The 24,251-nt window shown below is 47.7% G+C and overlaps 2 protein-coding genes and 1 pseudogene across 3 annotated transcripts in view; 1 reads left to right on the top strand and 2 right to left on the bottom strand.

The window, feature by feature from the left end:
• The window catches only part of LOC309791991 (uncharacterized protein), a gene marked incomplete at its 5' end in the record, with an annotated part of 232,021 nt that overhangs the window by 70,213 nt on the left and 137,557 nt on the right, over positions 1 to 24,251 (bottom strand). The window lies entirely within an intron of this gene.
• The window catches only part of LOC309791806 (uncharacterized protein), a gene marked incomplete at its 5' end in the record, with an annotated part of 79,553 nt that overhangs the window by 47,216 nt on the left and 8,086 nt on the right, over positions 1 to 24,251 (top strand). The gene's annotated exons all lie outside the window — the stretch shown is intronic.
• Positions 1,357 to 3,496, bottom strand: LOC309791807 (serine/threonine-protein kinase 35-like; annotated as a pseudogene). Its single transcript has 2 exons — positions 3,399 to 3,496; positions 1,357 to 3,038 (listed from the first exon to the last, which is right to left on the bottom strand). The product of its transcript is annotated as a serine/threonine-protein kinase 35-like (transcript).

Here is a 24,251-nt window from a genome sequence, read left to right as displayed (position 1 = left end):
ATTAATTTAAGCAACTGAGTCACAGGACTTCAGGCTGGCGAGTCTGAAATATGCAGGACAGGCCAAGAGAGGCAGACCCAGGGAAGAGTTGACGTTGTAGCTCAAGTCTGAAGGCAGTCTGGAGGCAGAATTTTATATATGCACATCCTTTCCCACAGGACTCCTTCCCCTAGAGGGAAGAGGTTATGTCTCACTTAAGGCACCTTCCTCTTTTCTACCTTTTTTTTTAAATTAATCTTCATCCAACTGGCCTTTCTAAATTTTAAACAAAACAAAACCATTTCTCAGTGGATTCAGGTACTACCCCAAGTTAATATTCCAACCAAGTTCTTGTTCTTCCGGGTCTCATCACCAGAAATTTCTGAGCTGAAATCCTCTCTAGTTTCTAGGATCCGTCATTTTCTCATTTCTCCCTTCTCTATTTCAGAGTCTTGTCAGTTTAGTCCCTTCCCTAACCACAACATCTAATAAGGTGACACAGCAAAGTGATGAAAGTCTACACTGTCCGGTTTTCATCCTGGGTTTCTGCCCTCTACTTACTGTGTGGCATTAGACAAGCTATTCAACCCTTCTGGGCCTCAGTTTCCCCCCAAAAAGGTGAATATTATGAATATTACCTACCTATAGGGTGGCCATTATAAGGATTAAGTGAGTTAATATTTGCTAAGCACTTAGAATATTACTTGTTATAGTCTAAGCACTACAGTTGTGCTTGTTAACAATAATAAATGCAATTCCAAGCATATAACTTACTCAACTTTCTGTCATAACTTTGAAGTGTTGGTCTATCTGTTGGCCAGCGTTGCAGGTAAATGAGACGAGGCATGGGCTGAGGCATTGCTACCAGTGAGTGGTGTGTTCCCAGAACTAGACCAGCTGTGTGAAATGGGTAGTGGTTCTACTTGGAGACGGGGCAGACTGGAAAATGACAGCCTGAGAAGGAGGTGTGGTGTCCATAGCTTTGGTGTCAGAGGTGCTGCCTGCTGAAGCACCGATGACACCCGAAGCCGTAAACGGGGGGCTTGGGGAAAAGAGGGGCAGAATGGAAAATGAAAGCCTAGGAAGGCTTTTTTTTTTTTTTTTTTTTCCAGCTCAAATGCAATGTCTACTCAAAACTTCCCTAGACTTTCTCATTTGTACTCAGATAATCCCACATCTCCTCATTGAGACTTGGGAGGAATCTTTGGTAACCAGCACTTAGTTCTCTTCAACCCTGCATTTGCCTCCAAGTCCATACCCCCCGCCTCCCTGGGCTCAGATTGAAGAATCCAGTAGTCCAGGAAGTGTGCATGCAGAACAAAAAGAAGTACACTCACGTAGTTTAAAAACACCCAAGATTTATTTTTTCCCTGAATTTTAAGCAGCCCGTGTGACTTGGTCCATTCTGGTTTCAAGTTCAAAGGCATCAGGCCGGTCCTGTGGGTTAGCAGCTAACATATCTTTCAAGAGCTGCTTGATCCCCTCAGACATGGAAGTCCTGCGTTTCTGGGGGATGTGCAACTCCATCTTTGGGTTTTGTAGCAGCGCCTGACCAACAGGGACGATCTCAGTCCCCTGTTTGATATAGGTCCCCAGGAGCTCCTTCTTGGTCTCAGGGTCAATGAAAGTGATTCTTTCTATCATTGCCCAGATGATAATGCCCAGGGCAAAGATGTCAGCCTTGGCTGTGTAGTGTCCCTCCCAGACTTCAGGGGCCATGTAGAAGTCTGAGCCGCAGGCTGAGGATAGCCAGTATTTATTCACATTCACATTTTTGTTGTCTTGATTGCCCTCTTTACCTCGGGGAGCCAGCCCAGCACAGACCTTGCTTAGTCCAAAGTCTGCCACCTTGAGGATGGGGGTGCCAGACCGCTCTGTGATGAGGATGTTTTCTGGCTTTAGGTCCCTGTGCACGATGTGGTTTTTGTGCAGGAAGGCAATGGCGCTCGTGAGCTGTAGCATGAAGCTCTTGTTGGTGGCTGGGTCCAGCCTCCGGGACAGGACATACTGATTCAGGTCTCCACCTTCACAGAACTCCATGACAAACCAGAGATAGCAGGGCTCCTCAGCATAACGCAGGATCCTTTCTCCTTTGAGCGAGGTTTCCACCAGGCGCAGGTAAAGCTGTGAGCTCTTGTTGCCGTGGCTCATGCACTGGGCTAGCCCGTTGCGCTGCAGGACGCACTCCTCAAACTGCACGACGTTTTGGTGGCCCCGCTTGAGGCTGGTCAGGGCCCAGAATTCGGCCAGCGCCAGCTCCACGTTCTCGGGGGCGTCGCAACGGATCTTCTTAACCGCCACCCGGGCCCCGGTGCTCACGGCCATTGCCTCGTACACCACGCCATAGTTGCCGTGCCCGATCTCCACCAAAAGGCTGTAGCGCGGCCGCGCCAACCCGCCGCCGCCCTCCGGCCGCCGCCGCGCCAGGTAGGCCTCTCGCCCGGGGCCTCGGCCGCCACCGGTTCCATGGCCTGGGCCACCAACGCCGGCCTCAGTTTCGCGCTGAGCTCCCGCGGCACTGGGCTTCGCCTTTTTCGCTCGGGGCTTTGTGAACTCTGCGGGCGCCGTCCTCTTCCCCCGTGTCCATGGCTGCGGGCGGCGCGGGGAGCGGCAACGGCGCTGCCCGGGACCCCCCTGCCTCATCCCTCCGTCCGGCCCCGGGACGCGGAGGAGGGGGACCCTGGATTGTGACCTGGCCTGCGCCCTTCCACTTCCGGGCCTCGCGTTTCCCCCCTAAGGCCCCCAGCTGGGGATGGTCCGCTCCGGGCTAGGGCTGCTTCGGGTACCTAGCCGCGCGAGACACCGTGGCCCGGCTCGGGCGTGCGATGGAGCCTGCTACTGCACGGGTGACGGCAGCGGTGCTCTCGTGGGACAACTGGGCGTCAGTGCTCCCGCGGCTCTCCACGTGTTCGTGCCAGCGGAGCCCTTTAGGTAACCTTTTTCTATAAGCCGACGTCCCGCCCGCACTCGGGCCAGCGGGGGCCCCTATCCCCCGGGAGGTCAGCAGAGTACGGCACCGCCGGGGTCCTGCCAAGGTCGGCTGACCAGCAACAGCCGGGCTCACCCACGCGGGGCCGGGGCCCAATCACAGGCGAGAAAACCCAACCAACAAAAAACAGGCACCAAATTCCCGCGATCTGGCTGAGGCCTCAGGTCTCCGCAGCCGCCTGCGCACGGCAACCTCCTCTCTTCCTCGCCTGTGCTGCCTGCCTGATCTGAGAAAAGAGAGTGAAAGTGGGAGAGCTTCTCCCTACCTTCTAACACTGCTCGAGGTCTAGCACGCACTGGACACTGGACGGCTCAACCTGGGTCTTGACATTCCATTGTACGTGTCACAGAGAAAGGGCGGGTGGGTCAGGGGGTGGGCTGGGGGCCCCACGCAAGCCCAGCCCCTGGAGATGCCCAGCCCCTGGAGATACCTGGCCCAAGGGCAAAGAGCCTGACCCCTTCTGGACTTTATAGCGGCTGGGACTTCTCGCTGTGGGTGGCAGGTGTTTGGCACCGGATGGACCACCATGCGGAGACTGTTGGGGACTGTGGAAGCCTTCTCCTCCAGAGCTCACCCTGCCTGGGCATCGGCTCTGCAGGCTCCTCAGCCCTGCGTATGTATCGGCCAGCCCTTCCCCACCACTGGGCCCATAGGCCAGAGCCTGCTCAGAGCTGAGGGCAGGAGGCACCCAGAGCTTGCCAGGGTGTGGGCCACGTCCTCCGGGGACCTCCCCAGCTTCTCTGCGAGGCCTGGAGACAGGATCGCCTTCTCCAGGGCTGCTCAGCTGCCAGCATCACCATGAGCTAGGTGGCGAAGATTTGTGAGCAGGAGATGCAGAGCCCTGATCCGACTGGATGCTGCACCCCACAATGTCCCTTCCTGGCAGGTAGGTTCTTTCTTCACTTCTTTTTTGAAATTTGCTAAAACAATATATAAACTTTGGACTGTTCTTCAGGGTATACAGATGGTAGTGGCTTAGCCGGGATTCGAAGCAAACCTGTGTGATTCCAGAGCTCGTGCTCTGGACTGTGGTGCCTCCTTATCATATATGCTTCATGTGTTACTTGTTTTTCTTTTTTTCTTGTAGTCCTTATGGTACTTAGCCCTAAGTGCCATAGCTGTAACAAACAGCTGCACTGCCCTGTAGGAGGTCTTCTTTTGTTCAACGCATGAATTGGTCATCCACCACACTGTGTTCTAATCTCAGAAGATACAGGTCAGGGACCACCAGTTGTCAGCATAGCACCATTCCACATTTCTAATTGAGGCATGAAGCCCGGATTTTCCCTTTGTCTAGTTTGAAGGATCCAGATATGTAAAGATTATATTCTAGATAAATCATGGGCTATCCTGAAAGAAATTCACCAGTGAATTGTTCCATATGGATTAGAAGCCAGATTCTCTGGCCTTCCTGGAGTATATCCAGCAAGGCATCTCATTCATGTCTAGAAAGCAAGTATATCATTTATTGCAACTTCAGTGTGGAGCGATGTATTGGTTTAAAGTACGATCAACACAATTTGGTCATTGTGAGTATGCCAGCTGGGTCCACTCTTTAGTACACATATGTTACTCTAGAGATTCTTATGCCCACAAGAGGAGACATACTCTTGGGTGTCTAGGACAAGGGAAACATGTGTTGTTATTCAGGAGCTGGAAGCTTCAGCATGACAGGAAAGAGTTGAACAATCCTGGCCTACACATCACTTGACCTTGTTTAAAACTTGTTTCTTTGGCTTGCTTCATTGGAGTGTTTTCTCTCTCCTGGGGCTGACATTGCGTGTTATGTATCACACATGTGACATGTAGAAGTTTCAGAACCCAGAATCATATAGATCAGTAAAAATGTATTTCTATATTTTTGTTCAAAATCTATTGAAAATAACACTGGGCATAATTCATGTATTCCAAAATTAGTTGGACCCTCTGCTCATGAGATTCTTTTTATGGTATGTCACAGCAAATTTGGACTGCCATCCCCAATAAACTTTGGGGTTGGAGGACACAAAAGCTTTTGCTCAGACCTAAATTCTGTCTGAAAAAAAAGGGTAAATATTATCAGCCCTTTCTAATGTCTCCAAGAGCAGAAATGATTTACAGCTGTGGCATTGAAGCATAATTCCTCGATCTCATTTGAGAAGAGTTCAGTAAGAAACAATGTCTTGATTTTTGTTTGTTTTGTTTCTTCCCTGTTTTCTTGTCTTGCTTACCAACAATCCATTGTAATTCATGAGTGAGTATGGCAGCAGGCTGAGTGTTCCCTGGAGCTCATTAAATGACCTTTTTTTCCTAAAATGACTTTTGTCTCCTTGTTTTCAGCCCGTCTTCTTTCCTCTGCCCTTTACTATAACCAGAGCTCAGCAAAAGCTGACTGGCTTTGTGCAGACCTTACTTAGGATTAGTCTTTTCTTCATTATTTTATTCATGGTTCCTCCATTTCATTGTTTGCCTTCTCGAAATGTGTTGAAATCTTTCTGTGGTTGATGGCTTCCAAAATGTCTTGGCCTTTATTGGTTGATTAATTTTGGTATTTCTACAGTTTTATTTAAATATGGTTTCAGGAGGAACAGAAAGTAAATATGTTTCCTAGTGTGCCATCTTGAGCTGAAAATCCCTGTTGATTTTAGCATCCAATGTTCCCATGGGAAAAAAACCAACCTTGGCATTAATAGATGTAAAACTCAAGATTTCAGCTTTTCTTGAGCAATCACTGAGGATTTAATATGTGGTCATTTCTAATGGGAAAATAATAACTGTCTCATGGAGTTGATTTGAGGATTAAATTAGAGAATGAACATGAAAATGCTTATTAAGGCTTAAAAATCCATAAATATGTTTTTGTTATTATTTGATTTGTTGCTATTTCAACTTTACTTGACAGTTGTTTATGACCTTGCTTATGTGAGAAAATGCCCTCTGTTTTATTGTTTTGAAAGTCATAATATATTTTTCAATACCTCAGTGGAAATGGCATCATTTGTGAAGGTTAAGGGTGAAGGGATAAATGTTTCTTGACACCTATTACTTTACAGTGTTTTCAGGAACTAACTGACACATGTATTCCTCTTCCAAATTTTGTTGAGCACCTCCTACCAGCCACATGCTTTACATCAGGTGTTGGAAAGCATTTTCTGGATTTTAAATATCTTAGGCTCTGTGGGCCATATACAGCTTCTGTAGCTTCTCCTCCTCTTTCTTCTTCAACAAGCTTTCTAAACGTGAGAACCCTTATTAGCTCACAGTCCCACAGATCCAGGCTGAGAGCCTGATTTGATTTGTGACCATTATTTGCCGATTCCTGCTCTGTGTCCTCACTGAGGAGGGGGACCATGTTTGAGTAATCACCTCTTTGAATCAACTATTGGTCTTCTGGGGCTTGTCCTTACTCTCCTCCACTCTCTAATCAACATGGCATCCAGAGAGATCCTGTTAAAACATAAGTCAGATCATGTCACTCAAATCTCTTCAATGGCTTCTTCACAGGAAAAGCAAAGTCCTCAAAGTGCCTCCACAGCCCTAGAGATGTGGGCCTCTGTTTCGTGTCTGACTGTTTTCTTCTCCTCTCCACTTTGCTCGCTCGGTTTCCCACACACTGACATCCTTTCTGCTCCTTGGATACTCCAAGCCCACTCTTGCCTCATTGGCTTTCCATGTGACTGTTCCCTCTACTTGTACTCTTCACTTCCCAGATATGCTCCTTGCTCCCTCCTAAATTTTATCTTCCCCAGAAAGCCCTCAGTGATCACTTAGTTTCAGATCGCAGCCTCCTCCTAGCAGCTAACAATCTCCATCTCCCTTCCCTGCTTGCTGGTTTTCTCCAGCACTTCCCTGATATACTAGTTATTCTATCCATGTATTTCATTTCTATTTACATATTTATACTTATGATTTTATATTTGCTTCTTTACTTTTGCCTCCCCCCTCATCTCGAGAGAGGGTATATTCATCTGTGTTCATCACTGCTGTGTTTCCTGAACATGCCTATGAAACATACTGAAGAATGGTGCCTGAAAATTGGTAAAGGATCAATCAATTTTCTTGGCTGAATGAAGAAATATGTTCATAAATTAATGAACAAATCTCCGTGGTTTCTGAATTGAGGACTAATGGGAAGAGGAAGGCAAAGGCTTGGGACAGGGTACTGCAAGAAGTAATATTTGGAGTACTCTGATAGCTATCCTAATAGATACGATTTTGTTCATTTAAGTAGTTTTTTTTTTTTTTTTTTTTTTTTTTTTTTGCGGTGCGCGGGCCTCTCACTGCTGTGGCCTCTCCAGTTGCGGAGCACAGGCCCCGGACGCGCAGGATAAGCGGCCATGGCTCACGGGCCCAGCCGCTCCGCGGCATTTGGGATCTTCCCGGACCGGGGCACGAACCTGTGTCCCCTGCCTCGGCAGGTGGACTCCCAACCACTACGCCACGAGGGAAGGACCATTTAAGTAGTTTCAATGAGAGAGCTGGGAACAGGGACACAGCATGAAGAGTTTTATAATGCATTCTGTAGAGTTCTTTTCAAGTGTGTACAAATATCATTGAGAATATATGCACGCATATACACCTCTGTTACTTTATTTAGTGCTTTAGAAGAGCCCCTCAAGGAAGGGGTAGTAGCAACTCTCAGTATCCTTCCTTTATGATGAGCTTAATTTATTCAAAGTTACATCGTAATTTATTTGTAACTGTGAAACTAGACTTAGTTATTGAGTAGACCCTCCCTAGAAACCTATGACATTAATAAAACCAACAAAAATTTGTTCAGTTTCCAATGATACACACACTACAGACTGAATTATGGGCCGTCCATTTTAATGAAGGGAAGAAGTGATGTAACAAATACAGAGCAAACGGAATATGAAGTTTTGTCCTCCATTAATATTAGTAACGGATAAAGTGGGCTCCAACGCCTTCAAGGTAGCTGGAGGCCATCATCTGTGTGTCACGGGCAGGGGGATGTTCAGCCAGGATATCTTTCTCTGTCACTGAGAAAAATTTCCATAATATATAATGATACTTACTGAAACAGATATGGAGCATTTGGGTAATTAGGACTCCATTAGCATATTTTTCCCAAAGCCTTGACTACAAAATGAAGACAGTGGATTTGGACACTTTCAGCTATGAAGAAGTTGTTTGGATATTCATGTTTATGCTGAATGAAATATGTTTATTTCATCTCTGCAGCTTCCCATATACCATTTTGCAACCTCTGTTTTGTGTTTGGAAAGACTTTTAGGACTTAAAAATCAAGTTAAAAAGTAAGTGACAACTTAAATGATACATGGAATATTTTGCTGAATTAAATATGACCCAGTTGAAATGTTAATTTTATCTTAATGTGTATATTGGGGTGGAGTCTTCAAGCTGCCAGAAAACAAGAATTCACCCATCCTGTTTGGAACTGCAGTCCACACACACCTTCAGTTACCAGTTCTGTTCATGCCACAGAATCATCTTCAGAAAACATGCTGTTTTCTGTGTACCTGGTGTATATCTCAATTAGTTTGAAGAATTTCCCAGTTACCTCTTAATATGTAGTGCTCCAATTCCAATCTTGCCATGTCCTGTACCAGTGGCATAGCACAGAGGAGTTTTATTTCTCTTTATTTCTCTGGGTTGTTCAGAACCCAATGAAAGAACAATGGAATGGGATCAAAAAGATCAGGGTTCTTGTCCCAGATTTACCATAAAATAATTGTGTCCTCTTGGGAAAATTATAGTTATTCTAGGCCCCTTTCCTTTCCTTTACTTTGACAGAGCTGCACTAGATGACCCCAAATAACATTGCACTCTTTCAGTAGTAGCTTAGATGTTATTGGTACTCTGAAACAAATGAAGACAATGACACATGAAACTGTGCAACATCTCTGTAACTGTTTTCTTAGAGTTGCCTCCATTTTATAGATGATAAGATGACTGAGCACAGAAGTAGATGTTTGGAACCAGAGGTTGCAAAGAAAATGGAGCTAAATCACAAGTTTCCTTCTTTCCTGAAGCTCACTTAGCCAAAACCTAGGCTGCTGACTATTAAGCTGTAAAGCATATTATCATTCCACTTTAAAAGAAGCTCTTCTTCTAGGATTTCCAATTAATAGCAAGAGGTTTTGAAATTCTTCAAAAGTCATCTAATTTTGTGAGATTTACAGCTTTATTTTTCTGTCAAGCAAGTTGTATTAGTGCCAGATAATTATGTGAGCTTCTGGATGCTTCTCTGAACCTCTTGAATTTTTCTTCCTGCTATCTGAAATTCATGCCAGATAAGCCTTTTTCTAGAGTGTGTGTACAGACTTGTGTATTTTTATATGGGAAAGCGCTGCAGTGAGTCAGGTCGAGGGTTAAGCCCTCATTCTCAGAGTGGTATCGAGCTCCTGGTGAAATATAATCATCATTTCCTCGGAATTGAAAAGCAGTTATGTCTAGTTTTTAATCCCGTTAACTATTTATACATTTACCTATGATACATGTATTTATCGTACCTACTAGGTGTGTTCTCTTTGGGAAGTGCAAAGCTCTTTGAGACATAGGTGGTTCATTTTTTTGTTTTCCCACAAATACTGTGACCTTTTGAGCAGGAAGGTCTATATTTTACTAACATCTAGAACCAGCAGTTAACACGGTGTCTAAGATGTAGTCAATAAATATGAAATAGATAAATGAACCCAGTTTTAAGGAAGGACCAGGACTTGAACAAATAGAAAATTTTCATTTTCAGTCACAAAGCAACCACAGACATAAAAATGATACAGACAACAAGTGCTACGGTCATTCAAAGAAGGCATAGAATAGATACAACAAGGATCTCCTCTACGGCACATGGAACTCTACTCAATATTTTGTAATAACTTATAAGGGAAAAGAATGTGAAAAAGGAATCACTGTGCTGTACACCTGAAAGTAACACAACATTGTAAATCAACTATACTTCCATTAAAAAACAAACAGACAACAACAACAACAAAAAAAAGAGGTCATAGAAGTTCTTATGAGATTCCTTAAGAGAAGCCAAATGAGGACAGGAGAGACAGCTTTTGAATCAATTCAGAGGAGAAGTCACAGAGAAACTTGTCTTTGACCTGAACTTGAGTTTCCATTAAGATTGCAACGCAGGGATATTACAGATGAAGGTAATCACATAAACTTACTATACTGAAACTTGCAGAGGTTGTGAGTGTTGCTCAAGATCCCAAAGCAAGTGCATTGTGGAATCAGAATTTTAAGTGAGGCCTAATGAACTAAAAACAAAGAAACAAAAAACAAGCCCTTTCTGTGATACCATGTTGCCTTTGCAGTCTTTTTTTTGGTGGGTTGGTAGAAAGTGGTTCCAGTGTTTCTGTCAGGAATGACTAGTTCTGTCCCCCCGTGGTCCCCCACCCCCGAGTTGATCCTCAAAGTTTCCTTTAGAATGGACTTGCTAAAATGCAGACACGCAAGTATTCATGATGCCTGTGTCCAGTCATCTCCCCTGCCATTGCCTACTTCACTTCTGGATTATATGAAAAACTCACTGTCTTCATTTATGCTTTTCCCTCCTCCAAGAATTCCTTTCTCTCTATGGGGCACCTGAGAAACCCACTTCATTTTTCAAACCTCAGTTTACATATTATTGTCCTTTGTGCAGTCTTCTTTTTAGTGTTGTGATCACACGCTCCTTTTTGCTACCCTTGCACTTCTGCATGCCTGATTGCTGCACTCGCTACCCTGTATTGTAATTGTATTTTTTCCATATCTGTGTCTTCTCCTGGGCAACATTCCTTGGGGCCAGGGACTACCTTTTTTCATCTATTAATGTTGCCTTAGCATGTTACTTGTTGTGAAGTAGTTAGTTCTAAAAATGAGATTTGAGTAAGTTGAAAATTGTTATGTACATATTAGTTATTATCATTTACAGATATAACAGGAAAAAATATTAATGTTGGTGCTGAAAGTTCACTTCTAGTAAATGGTGGTGGTACTTGACTTGACTTATATTATTTTCCCCACTATTTTATATCTTTCTACCTATCTCTTTATTTCCATCTATGTTTCTTTATTACTACACCAAGAAAAACAGGGATGAGGGTAGGGCTAGGCCATACTTGGTTGGAATAGTAAAGAAGTTGTGTGGGGTTTTGGTGGGAAAATCCTGAAGCATACAGGTCTACATCTTCCCTTTGAGGCATGTGAAGGGTTCTGCTTCTAAAGAGTTTTATTAGCAACTAATCAAGATGCTTTTTTTTTTTTGCGGTACACAGGCCTCTCACTGTTGTGGCCTCTCCCGTTGCGGAGCACAGGCTCCGGACGCGCAGGCCCAGCGGCCATGGCTCACGGGCCTAGCCGCTCCGCAGCATGTGGGATCTTCCCGGACCGGGGCAAGAACCTGTGTCCCCTGCATTGGCAGGCGGACTCTCAACCACTGCGCCACCAGGGAAGCCCAATCAAGATGTTTTTGCACAAGGCTCCTGATTAGCTGTAGGTATACTAAGAGTAAATCACAGTTAGGGTTGTTTCTGATTTCTTTTACATTGTCAATGTGGATGATCATTTTTTACTGCTGGGGGTGGTGGTGGTGGGGTGTGTGGGAATGTTCCTTTCCTGCTCCTGATGTTTCAGTCCTGTCAAGAGAACTCTTAGGGTCATTTCAGCGCTGCTTCTTTACTGACTCTGCCCCAGGGTGATCAAGTGACTTATATAGAAAGCTTGAAAAGAATTAAGTGAGCATGCTTGCCTTGACTAATTCTGTTCTCTCCCTTGAGAGTGTGAGTATCTTCTGTTTGTCTCATTCTGTGTATTACTAGTTAGTAAATCTGCCCAGTTCTGGGGTTCAGTTATGTGATCATTTCATTCAAACTGGATTATGAAGCCAGGGTTATCAACAGTAACAGGAATATTGGGCCCTGTATCTTTTCTCTTAGTTCCTAATTTATGCCAAACCAAATGGAATTAAGACATTGTACTTGCTGTAAGGTAATTAAAAGGCCCTAACATTTAGTGCATTACCTGGGAACACCGAGAAATAAAAAGAAAGGAGCAGACACTTGAGGAAAATGTCCATGTGGAAAATATTTTGGTACTGCCAAGGAAGGTAGTCCAGTGCCTTGGTCTTTAATGTATGGTGGAATTTTGGGACCTTTGACTGTTTGAAAATATTTAAGTTTGTGCAGTAAACTGCTGAAGCCTAGAAAAGGTTTAAGACATGCTATATTATTCTCCCGTGCTTGTTGTAACAGACTACCACAAACTTGGAGGCTTAACACAATAGAAATTTACAATTTCACAGTTGTAGAGGCCAGAAGTCTGATATCAAGGTGTCAGCAAGGCTGCTCTCCCTACAGATGCTTTAAGGGAGATTCTATCCCTTGCCTTTTTCAGCTTCTGGTGGTTGCCAGTTTCCTTGGCTTGAGGCCACATCACTCAGTTTTTGTCTCTGTCTTCACATCACCCCCTTTCTGTGTCTGTATCTTCTCTTTTGTCTGTCTCAAATGTCCCTCTGCCCTTCTTGTATAATAAGGACAATTGTCATTGTATTTAGGACCCATCCAGATAATATAGGATGGAAATCCCATGTCAAGATCCTTAATGACATTTGCAAAAACATTTTTTTCAAATGAGGTAACCATCAAGGAGGAGGACATGGATATATCCTTTTGGGGGCCACCATCCAACCCACTATACCAGCCGTAAGATACTTTGATTTTGGCTGATGGCTGCAGCTTCTGGTGTGGGAAAGTGGCTGTTTCTTTAGAGCCACTTAAGTAAAGGTCTGACATAAAGAAGAGGGGCGTTAGGGAGTTGCAGGTGACTGAGCAATACCTGGAGCGGAATGAATAAGGCACCTGGAGGGTCTTTAGTATACAGAGACCTTTACCTGGCACTTGACTTGAGAGTGTGCAGGAGTTTACAGGGCAGAAAAGTCTCAGGCAGCTGTCCACCTTGCCTTACCCTTCAGATACAGTTTTTCCCAAGCAGGCTTGACTGAGACAAAGACTCAGTTGTAAGGAACACATGTTTTGTAGAACTTGTCGGCATGGACACATATGGTCTACCGTAGGCTCAAGTGACTCCCTTTACATGTGGACCCAAGCTGACACTGGATTTGCCAATTATGTTGGAGAAAGAAATGTTCTCTTAAAGGCAGCTGCCTTTGGTCTGTGCAGTTCCATAGCAGGAGGCAGTGAAAATGGCCATGGCCGCATAGGACTGTCAAATCTATGCATCAGAACTGGAGGTGTAATGTCACTAGACAGAACCCATAATCAGTTCAGTACTGCAGTGTGAAGCACAGGGTCATCAAAGAGGAAGGATAACTCAAGAGTCCACATGTGATAGATGCTCAGGGCTGTGCACTGCACGTGGCAAATTCATAGTGGCAAATCAACGTCAGGCTCAAAGATTCCTCCTGGTTCGAAGTTCGCAGGTCAGAAATGTCACATAAATAGCATAGACTAATGGACATCCTAATGAAGCTAAAACCAAAGAGACTTTCTCTTTCTCTCAGATGACATTGAGTTTCTGCTATGTTCTTTGGTCAAATTCTGTACTGGATTCTGGGAACAAAAATGTGCCTAGGTTCACTCTTCTAGGAGTGGGGGATTGGCTTGCTTTTGAGATTATTTTTAAATTTTGGGGATAGTGCTGTCAAATCAAATTGTATCGTAGTAACTCTTCAGACTCTTTAAAAGCATGGTTCATGAGAGGTTTGATAAACTGATAAAACAGCCAAGGCCCCAAGAGACCCAAACCCGTATCAGTCTGTTCTCTATGTCTGTGAGTCTGTTTTTGTTTCGTAGACAAGTTCATTTGTGTCATATTTTAGACTTCACATATACGTGAGATCATATATTTGTCTTTCTCTTCTGACTTGCTTCACTTCGTATTATAATCTATAGGTCCATTCACGACGTTGCTGCAAATGTCATTATTTCATTCTTTTTATGGCTGAATAATATTCCACTGTATATATGTACCACATCTTCTTTCTCCATTCATTCATCAGTGGACATTTAGGTAGCTTCCACGTCTTGGCTGTTTTAAATAGTGCTGGAATGAACATTGGGGTGCATGCATCTTTTCTTTCTTTCTTTCTTTCTTTCTTTCTTTCTCTTTCTTTCTTTCTTTCTTTCTCTCTTTCTTTCTTTTTTTTTGTTTTTGTCACACGGCATGTGGGATCTTAGTTCCCTGGCCAGAGATGGAGCCTATGCTCCCTGCACTGGAAGCACGGAGTCTTAACCACTGGACCACCGGGGAAGTCCCAGGGGTGTATGTATATTTTTGAATTAGAGTTTTCTCCGGATCTATGCCCAGGAGTGGAATTGCGGGACACTATGGCAGCTGTATCTGTTCTCTGCACGTGTCATATCAACCACCTGCACTCCAATCCTTGCTCGCAACGTCATCTTTGCGGAACCCAACCTGCGACAGGGACCTTGACAAGAAGAAATGGCTTAGGGAAAAGCTACCTTCACAGGGAGGAGATAGAGGCCATCGACCCTGGGGTGTGGCGGGGAGAGTGGGCACAGAGATTTGTCATTTCACCCCCCGATACTCAGGCCTCCTGGCTGCCCCACTCTAGGTCACCTTGTGATACAGAGGTGACCCGGTTAGAGTCCCTGCCTGTGCAGGAATCTAGGGGCACCAGCGAGTCTGAATAATATTAGTGCAGGGTCTCCCCCACGACACTGGGGTTATTTGGGGTGGGTCATCCTCTGCTGGGGGCCCCTCCTGGACACTGTGTGGGGTTCAGCAGCATCCCTGGCCCCACCCATTTGATTCCAGGGGCCCCTCCCCCCCAGTTGTGATAACCACAGATTTTCCCCAGACATCACCGAAGAACTGGCTGAGGCGGAGGCAGGATGGCCCTGGGTGAGGACAGCTGTGTTGAAGCAAGCAGCCAGAACCAGGGCAAGGTCTGCCCCAATCCTGTCGGAGCCTGCATTTAGAACTGCCCCTTCTCTCTCCCACCTCCCCTGGCCTGCAGTGGTCTGCGAGACTTCATCCCCATGTAATAAATCACACCTTCTCAGTTTACTGTCCCCAGCACCTAGGAGTGTCTGATGTGTAGTAGATGCTTCGTAAATACTTGCTGAATAAAGGAGTTGAATAAAGGGATGAGTGGATGAATGAATGAAGGTTACAATGGGGGGAGGGGGGAGATTCCCTTTCTGGCTCTCGGGGGTTGGGAGATCAAGTGAAAGATCCGTCCTAAATAGGCTGACCAGCCTTCTGGGGTTCCCCGGGAATGAGGGTTTCCTCACAGTTCCAGCGCTCAAACCTGAGCGGTCCTGGGCAAACTGGGGGCGGGTGTTGGTCACCCTATGTAAACACAGTAACAATTGCAACTGCAATAGCGATGGCCAAGGACCTCTACGGTCTTACTGACCAGGCACAGTTCTTTACCTGGAGGGGAAGGGTGGGCCGGGATTGGAATTCCGGTGATGCAGGGCAGGTGAGGGCTCACCCCGGGCTTGTGTAGGGGAGTCCAGGAAGGTTCTGGAGGAAGTGACCGTGACACAGGAGGGAGGGAGGAGTATAAGGAAGAACATTACACACGACAAGGTATGCCAATGGCCCCGGGCCCAAGGTCACACCTGACCAGGGCTTGCTTTTTTTTTTTTCTAATTTACTTTTTCCCACATGGATATGCAGTTGTCCTAATGCCATTTATTGAAAGCTCCTTAATTTCCCCACTTTCTGTCATATCAAGTTCTCATGTATCTGTTCTGGACCTTATTCTATGCCATAGAGCTATACGTCCCATCCTGCACCACTAGGGCTGTTTCGTCACTAAACTTTATTTTTTTTTCAGTTATTTTTTTGGCCGTGCCCTGTGGCATGTGGGATCTTATTTCCCTGACCAGGGATCGAACCCGTGCCCCCTGCAGTGGAAGCTCGGAGTCTTAATCGCTGGACCTCCAGGGAAGTCCCCAGGGCTTGCTTTGACGTCCATCGAATGGTGGCGGGTGGGCACAGGGAGCAGCTGTCTGTGAGCCATCCTGTGTAGAAATGCAGGGTGGACGGCAGGACAGCTGGAGCGGGAGGGGAAGTGGCGGAGGAAGGAGGGCGGGCGGGCGAGAGACAGACAGAGTTTCCGGAGACAGTAGCTTTGGCCATGTCCTAGGGCATGAAAGCTGAAAATAGCCCCTAGTGCCCGGAGCCTTGGAGCTGGAGCCTCGGAGCCAGGGTGACTGGCTCTCCTCCCTGGTGTGTGTGAGTGTTTGGAGGGGGGGTGGCTCTGGGCTTCTGAGGATGGGAATGGGGTGTGCGGAGCAGGGACAGAGCAGGGACCCTTCTCTCTGGGACCTCGCGGGCCATCCTTAACTCACAAAGCTGAGCCACTCCTGGCCCTACGAGTGGGGGGGCTTATCCTCCCTGTCCCCTGGATCACACCCCCTCACACACAACTTCCCCGTGTGTGTTCCCAGCAACCAAGAGAATCTATTTTTAAAAGATTTGGGGGGGGGGATGGGGTAAACCTACAAACAAGAGCAGAATGGATACCTTTTCAGAATGGGAATGGCTCTGTGTAACCCCACCCCCAGGGTAACCACAGTCCTGACCTCTAACACCCTTGACGAGTCAGCCTTGGTCTGGGCTTGCGGACCCACGGAAGCTTCCTCATCCCCTCGTTCAGACCCCGTCTCTCCCTCGGTGTCTTTATGAGAAGCACCCGGGGAAGTGGGACTGCTAGGCTGTACTGCTGCTAGAACTCCACCTGGGCTCCACCAGGCTCCAGCCCCCCGCCCTGTGAACCTCTCTGACCCTGAGGCACCTCAACTGGTAGGAGCGGCATCACCTTCCCTCCCGGGACTTGTGACACTTAAGGGAGACACCAAAAGAACAAGCGTTTGGCTCCCTGGCTGGCAAAGAGCAGGTGCTCAATTGTCATGTGTCCGTATCAGTGAGGGTTCTCCAGACAAACAGAATCCATAGGGGATGTGTGTATATACACACACACATACATAAGTACACACATACAAAAATATACAGCCGTGTATATATGCAGTATGCATACAGACATATACACATATAGTATAGACAATACACATACATACACATATAAAATGCATAGTTTGTATATATGCAGTATGTATACACACATATACACATATACAGTACACGCATACATATACACTATACATACATATAAAATACATAGTTTGTATATATACAGTATGTACACATACGTATAACATATGCAATAGACACACCTAGGTACATACACATATACACACAGACAAAGATATTTAGGTGTGTATATATACAGTATACATACATACACATAATATATGCAATACATACACGTACATACGTATAGACACATGTAGCATAAAAATATATATGTACTGCATATATAAATTCATCGTATATATATATACATATATATATGACATATACACATACATATATACAATGTATACACACACATACACACCTATATGTAAACATGCACATGTACATACACATATAAATACATATGCAAGTGTGTATATAGTATATACATATATACATATAATACTTATACAACATATACACATACAGGTATACAACATATATACAGACCTATATATAAATATACACTGTATACATACAGTGTACATATACTGTATATATACACACCCATATATCAATATATGGGTATACAGCATGTTCTCATGTATACTATATATATACTCATATATACATGTATACAATATATACCCACAAATATATAGGCTTGTATGTTTATATAGTACTTACACATATACTACAAACGCACACACATATAAACGTGTATACATTTACATAATATGTATACACACATATACAAATTAATAGGCTTGTATGTATTCAGTATTTTTACATATATAGTTTTGTTTTAAGGAGTTGACTCATGTGACCGTGAGGCAGGCAAGTCAGGGCAGGACTCTGGGCTGGAGACACGGGGAAGAGCTGATGTCCCAAGGCCATTAGAGGAACAGTTCCCTCTTTCCAGGGAACCTCATTTTTCTCTCCAGGCCTTCAACTTATGGAGAGGCCCACCCACGCCGAGGCATTGACAATCTCCTTTACGCAAAGTGGACCAATTTCAGTGTTAATCTCTTGTGAAAAATACCTTCCTGGCCACATCTGGAATAATGTTTGTGGTTGCCGGGGCCCCACGCAGTGCGCACATGAGATTAACCATCCCCGTGGCAATGATGACACTTTATTTTCTCCCTTGACCATTGTCACTACTATTCCAATTAAAATGGCAGTGCCATGAGGGCAGGGCATTTCCTTTTTTGCCAGGACTGAGCGTCCGCGGTCTGGTGCCTAGCATAGGCTAAATACACGGCATTTTTGTGAACAGAAGCCGGGATTCCGGCTGTCATATTTAATGCATTATAGTCTTATTACTGGGGGGAGGGGGGTGTGTCACGGTACGTCAAGGGCGGGAGTCGAACCCGCCACCCCAGGCCCCGAGGGGTCACCCAGGGTCCCCACTTCGGGCCGGTGGGGGTGGCCGGGGGCAGCCGAAGACGTGCGTGCGTGCGTGAGAGCCGGCGAGTCCACGGGGCGTGCCGCGCGTGCCGCGAGTGGTTCAGGCTGGTCCCAGGCTCATTGTGCTCGCCTCATGCCGGCCCTAGTTCGCAGCAGCGCTGGAGTCCCCGGCCTGTGATCACAAAGAAGGAGCCGGGGGCCGGAAGGGAGCGCGGCGGCGGCGGCGGCGGCTGAGGCCCAGGCCAGGCGCCGTCCCCTCAGCCTCCCGCCCGCCCGCCCGTCCGTCTGCCCCGCCCCCGCCGGCTGCACCACGCCCCTCCCCGAACCGCCAGACTAGCACGGTGCGGGGACCGCGCGCGAAGACATGGGGGAGAAGCTGGAGCTGAGGCTGGGGTCGCTCGTGGGCGCCGAGCCCGCCGTCTACCCGTGACCGCTGCCGGTCTACGTAAGTGCCGCCCGTGCCCTACTCCCGGACCCCCGCCCCTTTTCCCAGACGGCGCGCGCTGAGCCCACCGAGAAACGGAGCGACTCGAGTCGCCAGACCCTCTTTGCAGCCCCCCTTCCTGCCCCGCCATGGTTCTCCGCGGCCATTTCCAGCCCCCGCGCGCAGGGTGGGCAGAGCGGAGCCGGCGCCGGCCGGGGGCGCAGACTTGGCCGCGGGGACCCCGCGCTTCCGAGGGGCGCCCGAGCCGGTCTGCGGTTGGCTCTGCAGTCCCCCCGGGCCTGGACTGCCGGCGGGCTTGCCCTTCTGTACTTTAGGATCTGACATGTAGGGTTTCTTTTTCCTGGTAGTTTATTCTTAGCGCTGTCAACGTGCTTAGTTTTTTTGGGGGGGGGTTTTTTTTTGAGGGCACCCTTTCCTCCCTCTCTCCAGTTTTTTGTGTTTCTGTTTTGTTTTGTTTTAGGCATTTTGTCCTTCTGATCTTGAGTGGGTGGGCTGGCAGGACAGTTGGAGAGGAGGCGTTCTGTCCCCTGATCTTGAGTGGCCTTTGGAAAATGACCCGCCAAACGGAAATTTACACAGGCGTCTGGTGATTCCAGAAATGCAGGGTGTCCGGCCAAGTGGGCGCCCGGCCTTTCGTCCCCCCGTGGCGGCGTGGTGCGCGTGTTCGTTGTCTCAGGGTTTACACTTGGGCCCCGCAGCCCATCTTCCGGAGGGAAAGCGCAGCGGGCACCTTGGGTCTGCGCCTTTGGGGCGCCCTTTCGTGCGCTCGGCTTGCGGGGAACCGGCCTCCCGGTGACCAGGCGGGGAAGCCCACGGGACCCGCCCCTCGCGCGGGCTCTGTGTGTGTCAGCTTGTGGAAACTGTCGCGGCCGGGGTCGGGGTCGGGGTCGGGACGCTGGGACCGCCTGGGAGCGGATGTTGACTCCGAGCCCCGGTTTTCCGCAGTTATCTGAGGTCCGAGGGTTTCCAGCCCGCCACTGTGCACTGGCGCTTTCTAATTTTGCCCTTCCTGTGCCCGGAGGCGCGGCTGAGCCTGGGCTCTGGCTTTTCTGGTCGGGTAACTCCGGGTGGCCCGGGTGGGCGGCCTGAGCAGTGGGCAGGTCGGGGAGACATCCCAGGGAGGGAAACTGAAAGCGGGGAGAACCTTCAGAACTCCAGCTGATCCATTTGCTTCGCCTCCCCGCCCCTCTTACTGCACTTGTCGTGCACGGGTTGGCTGGCCGGCGCATTTTTCAAAATGTAATAATTTGTGTGTCCTTAGTGGCCGTGAAGCATAGTTCACTTGTAGTGCACAGTTGTAGGAGTTTTGACAGATGGTCGCCATCAGGCGGCAGAGCAATCCTGTCATCCCATTGCTGCCCTTGGGCGCCAGCGCGCCTCTAGCCTCTTGGCCACTAATCTCCTCTCTGTCCCTAAGATTTTGGCTTTTCCAGAAAGTCAGATAAACGGAACAACAGCATGTAGCTTTTTGATTCTGGCTGCTTTGGCTCAGCAAAACCTATGCGAGATTCCTCCCGGTTTTGTTTTTTGTTGTTGTTGTTTTAAATATTTATTTAGTTAGTTATTTACTTGGCTGTGCCGGGTCTTAGTTGCGGCACATGGGATCTTCATTGCCGCGTGCAGTATGTTTTAGTTGCGGTGTGCGGGATCTAGTTCCCTGAGCAGGGATGGACCCCGGGCCCCCTGCATTGGGAGCGCGGAGTCTTAGCCACTGGGCCACCAGGGAAGTCCGTCATCTCTGTTGCTGCAGGTATGAGAAGCCACTCCTTTTTCTGGCTGTGTTGTATTCCATTCTCCGTTTGTCCATTCGCCCGCGTGTGGCAGGACTTGTGGGATGTTTCCAGTTTTGAGGGGATCGGGAATAAAGCTGCTGTAAACATCCCAGGGCAGGTTTCCACGTGAACGTGGGTTTTTACCTCACTTGAGAAGATACTCAGGAGTGGGACTGGTGTCTGTGCTAAGTGTATGTTTAACAACCCTTCTGCATGTTAGAAATTGGTATTTTTGAGTATTGGAAGAGCTTAGAAATCCACTGTGACCCGGCACCCAGGCACTTGAAACGAAGTTGAAAGTTCATCTGGAGATGGTCACGTTGTCCCCGTCACTGTCTTTTATTCGAGGCAGAGCGAGGCCACAGATTTGTAACCCTTGTAAGGAAGGCCTCGTGTGTCCAGGCCCTGGCAGGACCTGGCTTTCTAGTGGTGGGCGGTTCTGAAGTGGAGAGCATCTTTCCCTTGCTGGCCGGACCTCGCTTGGCAGGGTGCGGGGTGTGCTGCCTGCCTGGCCGGGTGCTCCGGGTGCTCTTTCTGCCGGTCAGCAGCAGTTCCTGGTGTGTCTGTCCTACTACCAGGCAGGCGGTCAGGGGCCCTAGTGAAGTGCTCAGCGAGCCGCAGCCTTCCTAAAGCTTTGCGGGTAATGTCTGCTACCCTCCCATTTCCCTGCTGAGGAAGTTTGCTTTCTCATGGGAAGTGAGGGGGCAGTACTTTATAAGAGTTCATATTTTGTGATGACTCGAGGCTGAATACATTAAGAAAATGGGCTCCTTCCAGAAGCTTAACTTCTTAGAAGGTCAGCTTACACATGTGACCTCACGTTTGAAATGAGTGAGCTTGTTTGTTCATTGATTCATTCATTCTGCAAGCACCTCCTGGATATTTACAGTGAGTGTTCCAGGGGGCACGGAGGACAGTAGACAGTATTCTTTTTTTTTTTGATTTTTGAATTTTATTTTATTTTTATATACAGCACGTCCTTATTAGTCATCAGTTTGATACACATCAGTGTATACATGTCAATCCGACTTGCCCGGTTCAGCACACCACCATCCCCACCCCACCACAGCTTTCCTCCCTTGGTGTCCATCCGTTTGTTCTCTACATCTGTGTCTCAACTTGTGCCCTGCAAACCGGTTCATCTGTACCATTTTTCTAAGTTCCACATACATGCGTTAATATACGATATTTGTTTTTCTCTTTCTGACTTACTTCTCTCTGTATGACAGTCTCTAGATCCATCCATATCTCAACAAATGACTCAATTTCATTCCTTTTTATGGCTGAGTAATATTCCATTGTATATATGTACCACAACTTCTTTATCTATTCGTCTGTTGATGGGCATTTAGGTTGCTTCCATGACCTGACTATTGTAAATAGTGCTGCAGTGAACATTGGGGTGCGTGTGTCTTTTTGAATTATGGTTTTCTCTGGGTATATGCCCAGTAGTGGGATTGCTGGATCATATGGTAATTCTATTTTTAGTTTTTTAAGGAACCTCCATACCTGTTCTCCACAGTGGCTGTATCAATTTACATTCCCACCAGCAGTTCAAGAGGGTTCTCTTTTCTCCACACCCTCTCCAGCATTTGTTGTTTGTAGATTTTCTGATGATGCCCATTCTAACTGGTGTGAGGTGATACCTCATTGTAGTTTTGATTTGCATTTCTCTAATAATTAGTGATGTTGAGCAGCTTTTCACGTGCTTGTTGGTCATCTGTATATCTTCTTTGGAGAAGTGTCTATGCAGGTCTTCTGTCCATTTTTGGATTGGATTGTTTGTTTCTTTAATATTGAGCTGTTTATATATTTTGGAGATCAATCCTTTGTCCGTTGATTCGTTTGCAAATGTTTTCTCCCATTGTGCAGGTGACAGTATTATTCTCAAAACTTATGAACTAAGGACGGTAGGTGATCTATAAACACAGAAGTTCAGCTGAGGTGTAGTGCCCCGAATATGGGATCAGCTGAGGTCCCAGAGGGTGGGGCTGCCAGATTTGCCCTGGGGGAGGTGTGGGTGGCTTGTCTGAGGAGGGGGCACCCGCAGGAGCAAGTGCAAACAGCCACAACCGCCTGTACGCGGAAGTGTCCAGCCTCCAAGATGGGCTTTTGCGCAAGTGACAAATAGGAGGGCGGGGTGCAGGGCGAGTTTTGTTCCTTCTGTGCCTGAGAGTTCCCAGATATCCTCTTATAGCTCACGGTGGCATTTCTAAAGCAGGATGGCCCTTCTTTTGGTGGGAAAACCGGGTCTCAGCTCAGGAGGAAGCAGGTGGTATCTTCGGCTGCCTGATGGCAGGGCAGGAGCCAGGAGGGCGTGCAGGCAGTGGTCCTTCCCCTCCGTGACTCACTGAGGCTGTGGGCGTGGAGTGGCCCCAGCGTGACTGCCCCCGCCTGCTTGTGGGTTCCTCCCGAGAGCCCACGAGGCTCTGATGAAGGCCCGCTGAGCAGTCACGCCCTTCACTGCACAGTGAGTAGTAGCTGAAGTGGGCGCCGAGTGAGCCATCCCTCCCCATGACTCAAAATACTTTCTGATCTGACCTCTGCTGGTGTGAGTCCTGCCTAATCTGAGCTCAGGTGGAAGGCAGGTTAACCCTTTGAAGACTTTCCATGGGTGAAGTAGCCTCTTTAAAGAGGAAGGGATCACTGGGAAAAGCCTGGTGTTCCGTAAGTACGTGGCTGTTAGCTTTCGTACTTTGGTCCCTAACATCCACATGCCGCCTGTATACTCTGTTCCTCAGCGCCCCTGTGTCTGACCGGACCCTCTTCCTGTCCAGGGCACCTGGCAGGGCTGCCGAGTCACAGGTTCCCGTGAGCTGCAGTTGGGAGGTCAGAGGCTGTGTGCTTCACTGAGTATTGACCTTGGATGACGATGCCTCCTCATCTCTGAGGGGCTTCCGTTTGAATCCCCTCAGTTAGTCATGGGGTGCGCGGCCAATGTCCAGAAAGAGCGTCAGACTCACCCCAGGTGCCCGGGCAGCCGGTGTGTGAGAGAGGTTACCTCTGAGAACGCTGGTCCTTTAAAAACCTGACGCATCTTTTCCCGGGTGGGGAAGGGGTTTTTGCAGGCTGTGTGCTGGGGGACAGGGGCCGCCACGGGGTGGTGCCCACGGGGACGGCGGGAGTCGTGGGGCTCGGGGCAGGGAGCTCTCGGGAAGCATTTGCACGTCGCATGGTGGTGGTGGCGGCTCATGTTTCCCCTGGTGTGAAGGTGGCTCCCTGGCGTCTGCTCTGTGCTCACCCTGCAGGCTGAGTGAGGCTCCCATGGGGGAGCAGGTGCTGGGCCCGCAGGACTTGCTGGGCCCACACCTGGTCTGGGAGAGACAGCAGGTGAAGAGGCGGGACAAGGGGAGGAGGAGCCGCGCTGGGTCTTGTGGGTTTTGTCTCTCTTTAAATAACAGCTTTGTCGAGATAGCATTCACACACCATAGAGCTCACCCATATGAAGTGTGCAATTTAATGGCTTTTACTATATTCACAGAGCTGTGCAGCCATCACCTCTTCTAATTCCAGAACATTCCATCAGCGCAAAGGGCCTGCAGTCCCCTGCCCCAGCCCTTGCCACTAGGAACCCACTCTCTGTGTCTGTGGATCTGCCTGTTCTGGACGCTTCCCATCAATGGAATCACACACT

The sequence above is a fragment of the Mesoplodon mirus genome, assembly GCF_964341445.2.
Source record: "Mesoplodon mirus genome assembly, chromosome: 16".
Taxonomy (NCBI): Eukaryota; Metazoa; Chordata; class Mammalia; order Artiodactyla; family Ziphiidae; genus Mesoplodon; species Mesoplodon mirus.
This window is presented reverse-complemented; position numbering and strand designations above follow the sequence as displayed.